At 40.9% G+C, this 14,859-nt stretch overlaps 1 long non-coding RNA gene across 4 annotated transcripts in view; it reads left to right on the top strand.

Annotated features, from left to right (window-relative positions):
- Positions 1-3,393, top strand: part of LOC138172795 (uncharacterized) — a 59,593-nt gene extending 56,200 nt beyond the window's left edge. For 3 of the 4 annotated variants that reach the window (XR_011171251.1, XR_011171250.1, XR_011171248.1), the window contains 2 exons: positions 1,177-1,291; positions 3,184-3,393. This is a non-coding gene — a long non-coding RNA (uncharacterized lncRNA). The remainder of the gene's footprint in view (positions 1-1,176; positions 1,292-3,183) is intronic. The other variant, XR_011171249.1, reaches the window with a different exon arrangement.
- Positions 3,394-14,859: the final 11,466 nt, after the last annotated feature.

The following is a 14,859-nucleotide window of genomic DNA, read 5'->3' as shown; positions in this document are numbered from 1 at the left end:
CTTCTTCTTCTTCTTCTTCTTCTTCTTCTTCTTCTTCTTCTTCTTCTTCTTCTTCTCCTCCTCCTCCTCCTTCTCCTCTTTCTCCTCCTCCTCTTCCTGCTTCTCCTCCTCTTTAATTTATATGGTGTAATAGGGATTGTGAGTGAAATAATATACATATTATTTCTTTGAATCCTCATGACAATCCTCTGAGGCAGTTGCTATTACAATCCTTATTTTATAGATGGGGAAAAGTGAGGCTCACAGAGGTTGAATGTCTTGCTTGAAGTCATACAACTTTCAGTATCTGAGAACAGATTGAAACTCAGATATTTTCTTGCCTCCAAATCTAGTATTCCATCCAATACCACACCATGTGGTTTCCTCTTCTGCATCACCATCCTAAAAAGTATTGATTTAGTGTTACATTTCATATAGAATTGTGCAGAGTGCATAAAATACAGAAATCCAGCAAGGTTTAGTTCAATTTCTTCCTCCTCCAGCCTAAAGTGGTATCTCCCATCTCTGGGTTGCTATAGCACTCCAAATTATACTTCATTGTAATAGTGTAGCACTTTATAATTATATGCTGATTGGTTCTTGATTTCATGTAAGTAATTAGACTATATGTTTATTGTTAATTAGATTATATACAAGCTCCTTCAGGGCAGAGACATGTCTTGTGCTCCTGTAAGGGGGCTTTCCCTGAACATGCCTAGATTGCTTAACATGGAAACATTCTACTTCCCATTGTTCCTCCTACCATGTGAATTGGAGTAGCTTCCTTTGGTTGGTTGCATTAAAACTGGCAAGATCAGGGGCGGCTGATCAGGTGGCTCAGTGAGTAAAGCGCTGGTCCGGAGTCAGGAGGACCTGAGTTCAGTTCCGGCCTGAGACACTTAACACACACACACACACACACACACACAAAACAAACTAGCCGTACGTAACCTTGGGCAAGTTACTTAACCCCAATTGCCCTAAAAAAACAAACAAACAAAAAACTGGCTAGATCGAGATAGTCACTTTCTTTCCTGATTCATCCAGAGGGTGAAGAATACAATTTACCCACATCATGGCTGCTGTGAACTGAATGGGAAGGGGAAGATACCTTCCCACCCCTCTCTCTCTCTTTTTTATCCCAGCTCCAAGAAATGGGTCTGGGGGTCTCTATTCTATTTCATTTGTCCTTCTCAGTTTTAGGTGCCACTGAGGATCCTCACTGGGCTTCCCCACCCTACACTGCCCTTTCAGCCTACCCTGTTTCCTTCACAGTCCTGGGAGTTTGAACCATTGGGAGCCAAGATTCCAGGTGAGCTATTGCCACCAGCCAGCCAGATCCAGAGAAGTCAGAGTGTCTAGGACTTGAGCTCTGGGACTTGGATTTTGAAATTGTAATTTAAGATACCGAATTAAACTATGAATCTAATCCTATTCCTCTTCCGGGAGACTGAGGTGGTTAGGGGAGGAGGATTAAGCCCCAAGTATTGGTGAGTAAATTTGTATATTTGTAAGTAAATATTTCTTTGTAAAAACTAATTTGACCGTTAGTGGTTAAATGGAGCCAGAGTGCAGAGAATTCCACCTTACTATTGTTCATCCTTCTTTTTGAAGAAGACCAATGACATCCTGAGGATTCAAGTGAGGCAAAGTTGCCCAAAGTTGTCAGCCTCACTCTCTCTTCCAGAGTCATCAACGTCAGTGGCAAGACAAAAGTCAGGACTCTACCTATACCTGAGGGAGCACCATGAGCCATTTGCCAGAAGCCTAGTTACACTCAAACCCCTCTGAAGGGCACGGGAAGTCCCTGGGGGATTGGGTGATATGTATCATGTAGGTAGCTTTCAGGGAGTAGGGGCCAGGGTAGCAAGTGTTACACTGCTCCTTTGTATCCCTGCCTGCCTCTTTCCAGTGTTGGGCACCTAATAGATCTTTAATGATATATTGATTGAAGGATTGGATAGTGCTCTCTGAACCCACAAGTGGGATAAAATGCCACGGGTGCAGAAAATACATGGTCTAGGGAAAATGCCTTTATCAATAGGGAGCAAAGACAAGTGTCTTATACGAAGACATACATACTGTAAAAGCTCAACCTATGTTAAAGATTGGTGTAAGGGTAAAAATGCTGGGAGAGAAAAAGTCTATTTTCTCTGCCATCTGACCTCATGTCCTAGTTCCTAGTAGTAGTTTTGGGATTTGGGGATATTTTCACAAAAAAAGTCAGACAAGTCACTCTGCTTATGCTTAAAGCAGTAGGGAAGGTTTGAGGACTTTTATAAGATACCTGGGTTAGGGGGAAGGAACAATTAAGAATATAAGTGGGTGGGGCGGCTAGGTGGCGCAGTGAATAGAGCACCGGCCCTGGAGTCAGGAGGACCTGAGTTCAAATGCGGCCTCAGACACTTAACACACACACACACACACACACACACAACTAGCTGTGTGACCTTGGGCAAGTTACTTAACCCCAACTGCCCTCCAAAAACAAAAAAAAAAATTAAAAAAAATATAAGTAGGGACGATATTAAATCTGGGACTTGGCAACTTCCAGAGGAAGAAGCAAGGTTGGCCATGGCACTGTAGAGAGAGGCTACCTTTAGGTGTGGCTGTCCTTCCTTGCCAGTTCTCCCTCATACCTCATAGTCAATACGGGAGATAGCAGGATTGTATCTGCTCTGCACCAGAATTGTTCACAGTTCTGAATTTCAAGGAATAAAATCCTATTCTATTACTTCTATTCCTTGGCCTCAGAGGGCAGAACCAGGAGCAATGAGAGTGGAAGTTGCAAAGAGGAAAAGTTAGACTTAAAATCAAGAAAACTTTCCTAACAACTAGAATTAGCCCAAAGTAGAATGACCTGCCTCAGCAGGTGGTGGGAATCTCTCCTCATTGGAGGTCTTTAAGCAGAGGCTAAATGACCTCTTGCCAAGGATGTCATAGGAGGGATTTTTTTTCAGGTATGGGTCAAACATGACCTCTAAGGTCCCCTCCAACTCTAATATTCTATGACTTTCACCTAACTACAGCTCAGCTCATTAAAATTCAATCATCAAGTATTTATTAAGGACCTACTATACGCAATTCATTGTGGTAAGATAAAAAAGATGAATAATAGTCCCTATCCTCAAGAAGTTGACATCTCCTAAGGGATGCAATATGTAAACACATGTAATGAGTGTATCCTGTACATTCCGTTTACAGGGACCTGCTTTCTTCTGAGGCTTCAGGATTTGGAATAAGTGACAGTCAATCTCCAGCACTTCATCCCTCACAGTTTGATCCCAGGTTCTTTGGATAGAACAGAGGTCCTCAACTTTTTTTGTGTTGGCAGTCTGGCAAAGGTTATGGATCCCTTCTCAGAATAATGCTTTTTAAATGCATAAAATAAAATGCATAGAATTACAAAGGAAATCCATTTTATTGAGCTATGTTATCTAACTATATATAAAAGAACTTCATGGAGCCCAAGTTAAGAACCTGGGATCTAGGAGTCAGTGTTAATTGTGGTACGTCCCTCAGGGGTCAGCACTTATCATGTTGGAGTCCATTTCTACTTTCTTTAGTTTCCCAAGTACCAAGAACTGCCCCCCCCCCAACTGGTTTGTTCCACTCCTTTCGAGTTGGAGTTTATTTCTACTTTCTTGAGTCTCCCAGATATCAAGAACTGACCCAAAAGTTGGGTTTCTTATAATAAAACTATCAGCTTCCAGGAAAACAAATGCAGGACAAAGACAATGACCCACAATGGATTATCCGCGCTGAGGCTGGATAGCACTGTCCGAACTGAATGATTGTCATTGTTTCAGCCGCATGGGAAATTTAACAGAAGCACAGCTCACTTCAGGCATCTCTCCCAACAGTGCTGCTCTAGGGTTGCGGAACTCTGCTCCATGGATTGGTTCATGCTGATCTCTATTTATCTCTGCTTTGGAAAGGGGTATTGCTTAAATACTCCAGAAGCTAATATTCATAAGGTGCCATAAGTCGGACCCTGACAATGGCAGAACCACTGGTGTGGATGTCCTTCCTAGACGCCATTTCTCTGCCTTTCCCCTTCACCTTTGAGTCCTGTGCACCACTCCAATGTCTGATATCACATCTGCAATCCAGACAACCCAGGCCACATTGGCAACTAAATCAAGAAGGAATTGTCCTGACTCTGGCATTCCCATGGAAACATTATCTGTAAATAAAAGACAAGTTGAGGAGGGAGAGAATGCTAACAACTAAGGGGATATGAGAAAACTTCTGGGGGCAGGGAGTGATCTCTGAATTGAACTTTGAGGAACACTGAAGATTCTAAGGAGTAAAGGTGAGAAGAGAGTCCATTCTAGTCACTTAGGACAACTTGTTCAAAGGCATAGTGGGAGGAGATTGAATACCATGTTCAGGAAATAGCAAAATGGACCAGTTCAGCTGGAACATAGCATCCATGAAGGAGAGTATTTCTGGAAATATAGCCCCACGCCATATTGTTTAGGACTTCAAATGCCAAGCAGCAGAGTTATATTTTATCCCAAAGTGAATAGTCATAGGGCTTATGGAACACTTCCACAAAAAGGATACAAGGAGATGTGGGTTTGACTTTGCTGCTCTTCCTCCAGTTCTGGGGAAAAAAAGCTGCACCTGGAAGCGTAGCTTGGGAAATCAGCTCTATCTGGAACATAGATCGGTCTGAGGTGACCCAAGGAAGTGTAGAATCTATGTCGTTTCATCTTGAAGTAGACAGAGGGAGGCTGAAGCCTTTAATAAATGTACCAATCTAGAGTGAGGAGACTATAGTCTCAAAAGAAGGTTAAGTAATCATTAATTATTAATAAACATATAGATGTATAGATACAAAGATAGATAATAGATGGACAGATACATGATAGAACAAACATTTATTAAATACTGTGTGTCAAACACTGTGCTAAGTGCTGGGAATACAAATACAAGCAAACAAGACAGTTCCTGCCTTCAAAGAGCTTATATTCTAATAGGGGAAGGATATACATATAAAGGAACTAGCAGGGAGGAGGGAAAACATAAACACAAAAAAGACGAGATGGCCTGGTTTCAGAAAAGATAAGAGAAAGTTCTGGGGCCTGAGGGCAAAGTCCAAGGTTCCCATGGACAGGGGCGCCAGAATTTACCTGAAGTGGCGTTAGCCGATGGCACAGTGATGCACATGGCTGAGCCATGGCAAAATTCAGTTGGTGTCAGAACCACAGCTATGGATTTATCATTCATTTGGCTGTTTCTGTTTGCCTGTAACTTCTCCTCCATTGGAGCAAGGCCCTTCTAACCAGTTGCCATCAGCACCTTAATCTAGTCTAATTTTAATCTAATCCCTCCAATTTTATAGATGAAGTAATTGAGGATCAGAGAACAGAGGCAACTTGCCCAAGGTCACACAGCTGGCAGAGTCAGGTCTAGAACCCAGTTCTCTCGACTCTCAGTTCAGTGTCATAATGTCCATAGCATTGCTTTGTTAACCAACATCTCTAGTCCAAATATGTCTGCTTATTGTAGGAGGAAAGTCTGATCCTGACAGATAAATTAACAATTTTTCCAGCACACAAGTGAGGAGTCATGCTATCATCATTTTCTTCCTCCCAACCTTTGCCACCCCTCCCGCCCATTTATCTATGCAGATGCCATAATATAGCACCTCTGAACACCGTAAATTGATTAAGCTTGAAAGAAAGAAATGTAAACGAAGATGAAAGATTTTGGTGGAAGACAGACAGTTCCCCACTGTTTGGGGAGGACCTGAGCTATCACGTCTGGAAAAAAAGCATTTTAATCTCCTGCCGCGAGAAAGCACCAGACACTTTGGAAGCTGATGAGGCAGCTTTGACTAAAGACCGAGAAGGGACAGGCCTGGCTGATAGGCCTTTTTCATCTCCCTCTTCCTTTGCCACTCAGTAGAAAAGCATTTTAATTCTCACTGCACAGGCTGAGCTAGTGGAAACTTATCTTTTGAAATTCGCCCATCATTTCTTTAGAGAACAAGGAATTTTGGGTCCAGCTTAAGTCAGTAGAAGTATGTCCATTTCAGATCATTTCTGGAGCACATAATGATCAGAAAAGAGGATGTGTATGTGCCTGTGCCTGTGTGTACATGTGCATGTGTATGTATATGTAGGTGTGTACATGTGCATGTGTGTATGTGATATGTGTATGTACCAGATGGCAGTGGATGCTAGGAGCCCAGGGGAAAGGGCACAATGTCAGGATGACTCATGGGCCTGGTGGGGACCCTGCTGAGCTGTTGCATGACCATATCATCAGTCTTGTTTGCAAAAAAGGAGAAGTAAAGGATGTTGAGGGACAGGATATGGGTGATACAGTGAAACCAAAGTCTGAGCAGCTATTTATGGATATTTACAGGGATCTACTCTCTACTACCATCCAAAAGATTTATAGTATAATGAGCACTGAATTTGGAGTAAAATAAAATGTGAGTTTGAATTCCACATGGGCTGTTGTATGCCCGTGCAACATTAGGCAAACCTCATTTTTCTTCTCTAGGCTTTAGTTTCCTACATAATGAGGAGGTTGGGCTAGAAGATAATACCGTTCAGTGGGGAGGATGGGTACAATAGGGAGAGCTCTGACTTGTAATCTGAGGATCTGGGTTAAAATCCTGATTCCGCTTCTTGTGGCCTGTGTAAACTCAGGTCGTTTCACCTTTCTGGACCTCAGGTTTTCATCTGTAAAATGGGAGGGTGGTGAGGCAGAGAAGTTAGACCAGATGACTTCCTCCATCTCTTCCACTTACAAACTCAAGTTCTTATGTTCCCTTCCAGCTCAAAATTTGGTGATCATTTCATCATTCTTATATTCATTCCAACATAATTTCCCTTTATTGATTATTTCTAATCTATCCCTTATGTAGTTTGATTGTATATCTTTGTTTCATGTTGTCTCTGCCATTAGATTGTGAGCTCCTTGAAAACAGGGACTGTCTTTTACCTTTCTTTGTGTTCTGAGTCCTTAGCACTGTACTGTGGGCAGCTGCCATGAGTTTGATACCTCTGGGCTAAACCAATAAAGTATCTGTACTAAGCCTGCCATATGTTGAACACTGAGAACAGGAGCCAGGAGGCTACTTAAGGAGGGGTGAACTACCTTAACTTAGAAATGGAACAGCTCCAATTTCTGACTGACTCTTCATGTTAGAGGTTAGTATGCCATAAATCCTAAAAAAATTTGATCAACTGTAACATACAATATTTGGTCCTCAAATCAATCATGCACATATATCTTTGTCTAGTTTTTGCTGGTGGCAATTCTAGAAGTAAGTTTTGGATTTATTGGGGATTTTGGGTTTTGTATTTACATTGTCAAGTAAAACTAATCTTCAAAGAACTGGCTGAGTGGGACTGTACTTACAGGTGAAAAAACATACGCCTTAGTTTCTCTCTGGAGATAAGAAATAATGTAGGAATGCATACTTTTTACAGAAGCGCCAAAAAGTCTCCTGGAAGGCAGAGATTATGCCTTCTTAATACTTATTTCCCCTGCTTTGAGCCCACATACTCTGCTTAATAATTCCCTGACACTCAGTGTTAGAGGGGGCCTCCCTCAGAGGCCATTTAGTCCAGGGGTGGGGAACCTGTAACCTTGTGGCCCTGAGGTCTATGGTTCACCATTCCTGATAGTCTGATCCATACCTGACTGCAAACTCCTTCTATAGCATACCTAACAAAATTAAGTTGGAATCAATAGTTACTAACCTAGATTACCTATGGATAACAGTTTGAAACATTTAAGTGCCAAGAAGTAAGGGCTGAAAGTTAAATGAAAATGTATAATTTTCAGTTGAATAACAATAGTAGAAACACTTCAAGGAACTGTGATTATACTGATGTAGGTCCTTCGCTTTGATAAAATACAGGTTGAAAACCCTCTGTGACTTAGTAGACAGTCCTCATGCATTGCTGTAGCTGAAAACCATACTTTTTTTTGAGGGGGGAAGGCAAGGCAATTGGGGTTAAGTGACTTGCCCAAGGTCACACAACTAGTAAGTGTGTCATGTGTCTGAGGCCAAATTTGAACTCTTGACTCCAGGGCCAGTGCTCTATTCACTGTGCCATGTAACTGCCACAAACCATACATTTTAAAAATTTTATGTTTATTTTTCGTTTACAACATTCATTTCCACAAGATTTTGAGTTACAAATTTTCTCCCCATCTTTCCCTTACCCACCACTCCAGAACAGTGATCCCACTGAATACCCCCTCCCCCAATCTGCTCTCTCCTATATCCTCCCCCATTACCCCTCCAACTTTCCAGTAGGGCAAGATGGACCTCCATACCCCAGTCCCTGTATATGTTATTTCCCAGTGCATACACACACACACATATATAATTTTTTAAACATTAGATTTTAAAACTTTGAATTACAGATTTTTTCCCTTCTTCCCTCATCACCCACCCTTACTGGAAAGATGAGCAATTCAAAATAAAACCATACATTTTTTGATTGCCAACTCTCTTAAAATTTAACTAGGCTAGTCCTCAGACCACAAGTGATCACCAGTCTTTCATTAGCATTTATTTACTTGCAGTTTTTCAATAGCTTGATAGGATTTGCCTGTGCTTTGAGCCCAAGAGAATCCAGGGCTATATAGCCATACCTCAGTGAGTCATTTCAGCAGGACTTTACTGTGAACATATTGAAAATAATAGTAGTGATAGAAGCAGTGATTCATTCACTCAACAAGCATTTATTAAATGCCTATTTATGTTCATATATTTGGTGCTAAATATAACAAGATAAAATAGGAAAACAGTCCATGCCCTTAAAAAGCTTTTATTTTTATTGGGATAGGGACTAGATCTGTGATTGCATTGGTATAGGGAACTAGCAGGTGGAGAAATTCCTTCTACAATGCATATTGGTACTTTCTCAGAAACTTATAACCTTAGGGAGTTGCCTAGGGCTATGATGGGTTTAATGACTTGCCCAGGGTCACATAGACAATGTGTGTCAAAGGTGACATTTGAACCCAGGACTTCCTGGTTCTAAGGCCCACTCTATCTACTGTGATAGGCTGCCTCTAATCAAATCTATTTGGGGGTTCTTGTCTTTTTTGTGTGTCATAGACCCTGTTGGCATTCTGGTGAAGTTAAGGACACCTCAGAATGTTTTATTTTTAAATAATAATTGAAAAAAATGTTAAATTTCAGTTAGAGATTAGTCACTCAGTCAATGAGCATTTATTAATAACCCATTATGTTCTAGGCACTGTGCTAAGCAATGGGAATCAGGCAAAATACAATCCCTATTCTCAAGGAGCTCACAATCTAATGGGGAAGACAACATGAAAACTATCTATGAATAAGATGTATACAGGATACATTGGAAATAATCAGCAGAGGGAGAGCACTAGCATTAAGGGGACTCAGGAAAGGATATCTGTAAAAGATGGAGTTTTAGGGACTTGAAGGGATCTAGGGAAGCCGGGAGGATGACATATGAGAGAGAGAATTTCAGGAATGGGATGACAGCTGGCAGAAATTCCAGTAGTCTCTGGGGTGGCTAGGTGGCGCAGTGAGTAAAGCGCTGGCCCCAGAGTCGGGAGGACCCGAGTTCGGTTCCGGCCTCAGACACTCAACACCCACACAAAAATACTAGCTGTGTAACCTTTGGCAAGTTACTTAACTCCAATTGCCCTCCAAAAGGCAAGAAAGAAAGAGAGAGAGAGAGGGAAAGAAAGAAATTTCAGTAATTTGGAGATGTAGTGTCTTTGTGTGAGGAACAGAAAGGAGACCAGTATCACTAGATTGCAGGGTACATAGTGATTGTTGTTGCTCAGTTGTTTCCAAATCTTTGTGACCCCATTTGGGCCTTTCTTGGCAAAGATGCTGGAGTGGTTTGCCATTTCCTTCTCCAGCTTATTTTACAGATGAGGAAACTGAGGCAAACAGGGGTAAATGACTTGTTCAGGGTCCCACAGGTAGTAAGTGTCTGAGGCTGGATTTGAACTCAGGATGATGAGTCTTCTTGACTCCACCTCACCACCTAGCTGCCCTCAAGGTAAATGGAGGTCTGTTTGTTTTTTTCTTATCCACATTGAGGGACCCCTGAAATCTATCCTTGGACTCCAGGCTAAGAACTCCTGGTCTATATCATGCTTTATATTTTCCAAAGCACTTTCACATGTATTTAACACAATGAAATACTATAAATCCAGAGAATATTTGTATAGTAAGATCTTTCCATTGCTTCAGATTTAACCAGAAGAAATTATTCTTTAAATTCCATTCTAGTAAACTTTTTAGAAAGAAAATTTTACTTTTTAAAAAGAGATTTCAAATTAATCATGAAGGTGTCCTTGATTGAAATAGTCTTCAGAAAAGCAGACTTGATTTTATAGATGTTTGATTATAAAAAAGAGATTATATAGAAAGTTTATTTCAAGCATGAAGAGTAAAGGGAGGGAGAAACATTTGGACTGTCAGCCCTAAGATCCCTTCCAATGCTGATGAATGAAGACATTCATATCTGTGGAGATAAGTGCATAAAAAGATACCATTTTCTTTTCTTTTTTTTCATCTTTTTGGAGGGGGGAGGCAGGACAATTGGGGTTAAGTGACTTGCCCAAGGTCTCACAGCTAGTAAGTGTTAAGTGTCCAAGGCTGGATTTGAACTCAGGTCCTCCTGACTCCAGGGCTGGTGCTCTATTTGCTGCCCCCAAGTTACCATTTTCATGATTTCCACTTAAAGTTGAATTCAACTCTTTCTGTGCTTCAATTTTTTTCATCATGACAAGGTGATAATGACACCTTAAATTTTTTTTGGTCCAGACCTGTGATTTCATCAAAGTAGGGAGCTCTGTATTTGGAGAAAAATCCTCAATAGATGCATATAGGCAAGTCATATGTAACGCAGAGCCTTAGAGAGGTGCCAGGATAGGGCACTGTGCAGTTAAATGACTTGCCCATGGTCATTACTGATATATACTTGCTAGTGTACATCAGAGGCAAGACTTGAACCCAGGTATTTCTGATTCATCACATCAGGCTGGCATTGAAAAATGCTTTTATTTTGGAAAACCCAAACTGTTTTAATAAACTACTAGATAAAAAATGACCCAGATATTAATATGTCTGACTGTTCATGACCAAGAGAATAATTTCTCATATCACACATGCATATCACACATACATATGCAGACACACATGCCCTCTTTCTTCTAGAAAACTTATTAGAGTACCATTCAAAGAGGAAAATCCAACATTTCTCTTACTAGAGTAACAGCATATCTAGACTGCCAGTCTAATAAATTGTTTGTTTAACTGGTTTAGGATGATGAGGTTGACAAGCCAACATGAAGCTTAAAAAGGAAGACTGCCAAGGCAGTGCAGTGTGCCTGAGGCTCAGTCAGCCTCCAGTGTCTGCATCCTGCTGCATGCAATTCACATAGGCCCCAAGCTCCTCGCTTTAATCAAGGGGCACAATTCGCTGACCCTGTGTCAGTCACGGAGCCAGTCCATTCTCCGACTCCTACAGGCAGTCCTGATGGCTAGGTCAAAAGAGGACTTTTCCCTTCACTTAATGCTATTTCCATAACCACCTGGGGAAGGGCCACCAGATGGAATCATGGGGTCAAGGTTTAAGATGAGGAGGGAGGGTAAGGGCTCATCTAGGTAACCCCACCATTAGAACAGTAGACTTATTCCTGAAAAGTTGTCTGCAAATCAAATTTTCGTAAATTGAATACCATTAAAATTTAAAAGAACCCTGGAGCAAATCTTTTTGTAATTATAATAACACATTTATATGGTGCCAATTACTAGTTGAGTGACCTTCCTTCAGCAAGTCACTTGATAATAATTTTAACTTGTGCTTTACATGGCACTTTATAGTATACAAAGCACTTTACCTCACATCAACCATGTGGGGTAGGCAGATAGTGCAAGTGTTATTATCCCCATTTTATAGATGAGGAAACTGAGGTTTAGACAATTGAATGAATTTGCCTATAGTCACACAGTTAATAAGCAACTGGGCAAGGATTTGACTCCAGTCTCACTAGGCTCCAAGTCTAGCACTTATTCTTCCCACTACAACAAAAACTAATGTTAGAATCACCAAACTTGAGGAGACTTCAGAAGCCATCTGGTTGAAGCCTTATTTGACAGGCATCCCTTCTATGACATCTCTGACAAATGGTTACCCATCTTTTTCTCAAAGACCTTCAGAGATATGAAAGACTCATTTGATCAAGTTAGTCCAGTTAAAGCTCAAAGCTAAGGAGCCCAAGGTTTGTTCTGATGTCATATCCTATTTCTGCAGGAAATAGAAGGCCTGATTATTGTTAGGGAAAAGATATTGATATGCCAGTTACCATTGTGGTTACTAGTCATAAATTCTATTGAACCCAGTAACTAGTTGTCAGCACTAGAGAGATCCCTATTTCTCTCCAGTGTCACTAAAAAATACTGGAGATAACATCAATAAGATCATAGCTATTATAATAGAGAAAAGTTGCAAGTAACAAGGATGTTAAGTTGCAAAAAACAAGCTAAATTTAAAAAAAGTCAATAACCCTTCACTGAAACAGAGAAATCAACATCTTCTGCCAGCTCACTTCATCCATACGAGAGCAGGCAGCTCATTTAAAATATGCCCCCATTTAACCTGTTTTAAATGGGTCAGCACTTGAAGTCAATAGGTACACTGGTATACCTTGATGTGCCTGCGACTTGCTGCTTGGTTCAAAAATGCTTCCCGCAGAACATAGGGGATACACTAGACCACTCTGCACACTCTTTGTAGATTCCCATCTGTGACTTGATGAATATTTGATGGAGTGGCCAGTCAACATACCCACATCAGCGATACTTCTGCCTAGGAGCAATGGTGCAGCTCTTACACATAAGAATAGAGTAAGTTTTAAAAAAGACCTTATTCATAAGCCACTTCAAAGGGGTTTGTTTTTTCAGATAGTAAGTCTGTGGACTTAGATATTAGCCCCATCATCTACCAAATGATTGCCAAGAATGCTCAGAAAGATAAGTCTTAGCCCTTTCTCTTAAATATATCTCCTTTTCTCTATATTTACAGACTATTAGGCAAGTTGGAGGGGAAAAAAATAAGCCCTTCCTTTTTGTCTCTCTGTTGATCAGCTGTGAATGTTTCATGGATTCTGGAGTTTGGGTTGTGGTTTTGATGCCAGACTCCCATAATTCAGGCCCAAACTCTGATATGATTTTATGACCTTGGATAGGTTCTTTGGCTTCTCTGTGCCTCAGTTTGTCCAGACAATTCATTCCAATACAATTCCATCCCTTAAACATTTAGTAATCCACCTCTGTGAGGCGCTAAGTATAACAGGTATTTACATCCACCTTTAAGGCTAGAAAAGTACTTGACATCTATAATCTCATTGGATCTTCATAACAATTCTGTCAAGTGGGTTACTACTCCCTGTTTTATGGATGAGGTTCAGAGACATTAAGGGCCTTCCCACGTTCACACAGAGAATAAGTTCCAGAGGTGGGATTTGAACCTATGTCCTCAGGACTCCAGTTCTAGCACTCATGCCCATGACTAGAGAGGAACATCTTAGGGGTGTAGTTAACAGTTGTTCTCTTCTTAGTTCTTTCCTAGGTTTTCCTGACTCAAAGTCCGGCTCTTTTCCCATTATATCATTCTAGTTTTTACTACATACAAGGATACAAAAATGAAAATAAGACTTTCTGCTCTTGGGCAGCTAGTTGGTACAGTGGACAGAGCTCTAGGCCTGGAGTCAGAAAGACAAAAATTCAAATCTGACCTCAGACACTTACTAGCTGCGTGACCCTGGGCTAGTCACTTAACTCTGCTTTAGTTCCTCATCTGAAAAATGATCTGGAGAAGGAAACAGCAATCCACTCCATTATCTTTGCCAAGAAAACCCCAAAAGGGGTCAAAAAGAATCAGAAACAATTGAACAATAACAACAAAGCTCTTAGGGCACTTGTGATCATTTAAAATGAACAATGATAGTGGTCTATAAGTTTTTCTTCCTCAAATATCCAGTACAGAAAAATCAATCAAAGAGCATTTGTTACGTACCTACTGTGTGTCTAGCTCTGTGCTACTTGCTGTTAATACAAAACCAATCAGATTTAGAGCTTTGAGGTGCTCTAATTCCACCTCCTCAGTAGACTTAATGAGCAAAGTGGTGGCACACAGAGATAGGCTGTCATATAGCAATTTTCTAGGAACTGGAATTTAATAATAAAAATGAATGAAGAGGCTTATGATGAATTATAAGACAATAGAGTAGAATGGTAAAGGACAGAGGGCCTGCTGTGACTTGCATGGATCTCGCTATTCCCAACTAGCTTTAATATTCTTTCATTCTCTGCTCTCTAAGTCGCTTCCCCCCTCTAGGCCTTCCTCATATGCAAAATGGAAGAATGAGACAAGCTAGTCTAAATTCTGTCACTATGACCTTTCTCAAGACATGGACTCCTCTCTGAGGAATCAGGGCACACTGCTCCTTCTTTCCATTAGGGGCAGCAAAATATGCTACCCATGAAGACTCTTGAGTGGTTCAGCTCACTCTGCTCTGCATCTGCTTCCCTGCCTGGCCTCAACTTGGCAAAACAAGATGCCCCCTGGTGCCTCTCCCACCCCCTCTCCTGACTCCTTTTGTGTGCTGTCTCTTCCTTTAGATTGTAAGCTCATTGAGGACAGGGACTGTCTTTCTTTTATTAATTGTATTCCCAGCACTTAGCACAATTCCTAGCACATAGTAGGTGTGTTATAAATATTTATTGGACTGGATTGGATTAGTTGCTCATTGACAGTAATAAAATTTTTTTTTCTTCTTGCTTGAAAATGCTGTACTTGAGTTGCTCAGCATCTGAAGGCTATGAAGGAAGTTCAC

Source organism: Petaurus breviceps, unplaced genomic scaffold (genome assembly GCF_028583685.1).
Source record: "Petaurus breviceps papuanus isolate PSGF00001 unplaced genomic scaffold, PetGlider_PUasm1.0 551, whole genome shotgun sequence".
Classification (NCBI taxonomy): domain Eukaryota; kingdom Metazoa; phylum Chordata; class Mammalia; order Diprotodontia; family Petauridae; genus Petaurus; species Petaurus breviceps.
This window is presented reverse-complemented; position numbering and strand designations above follow the sequence as displayed.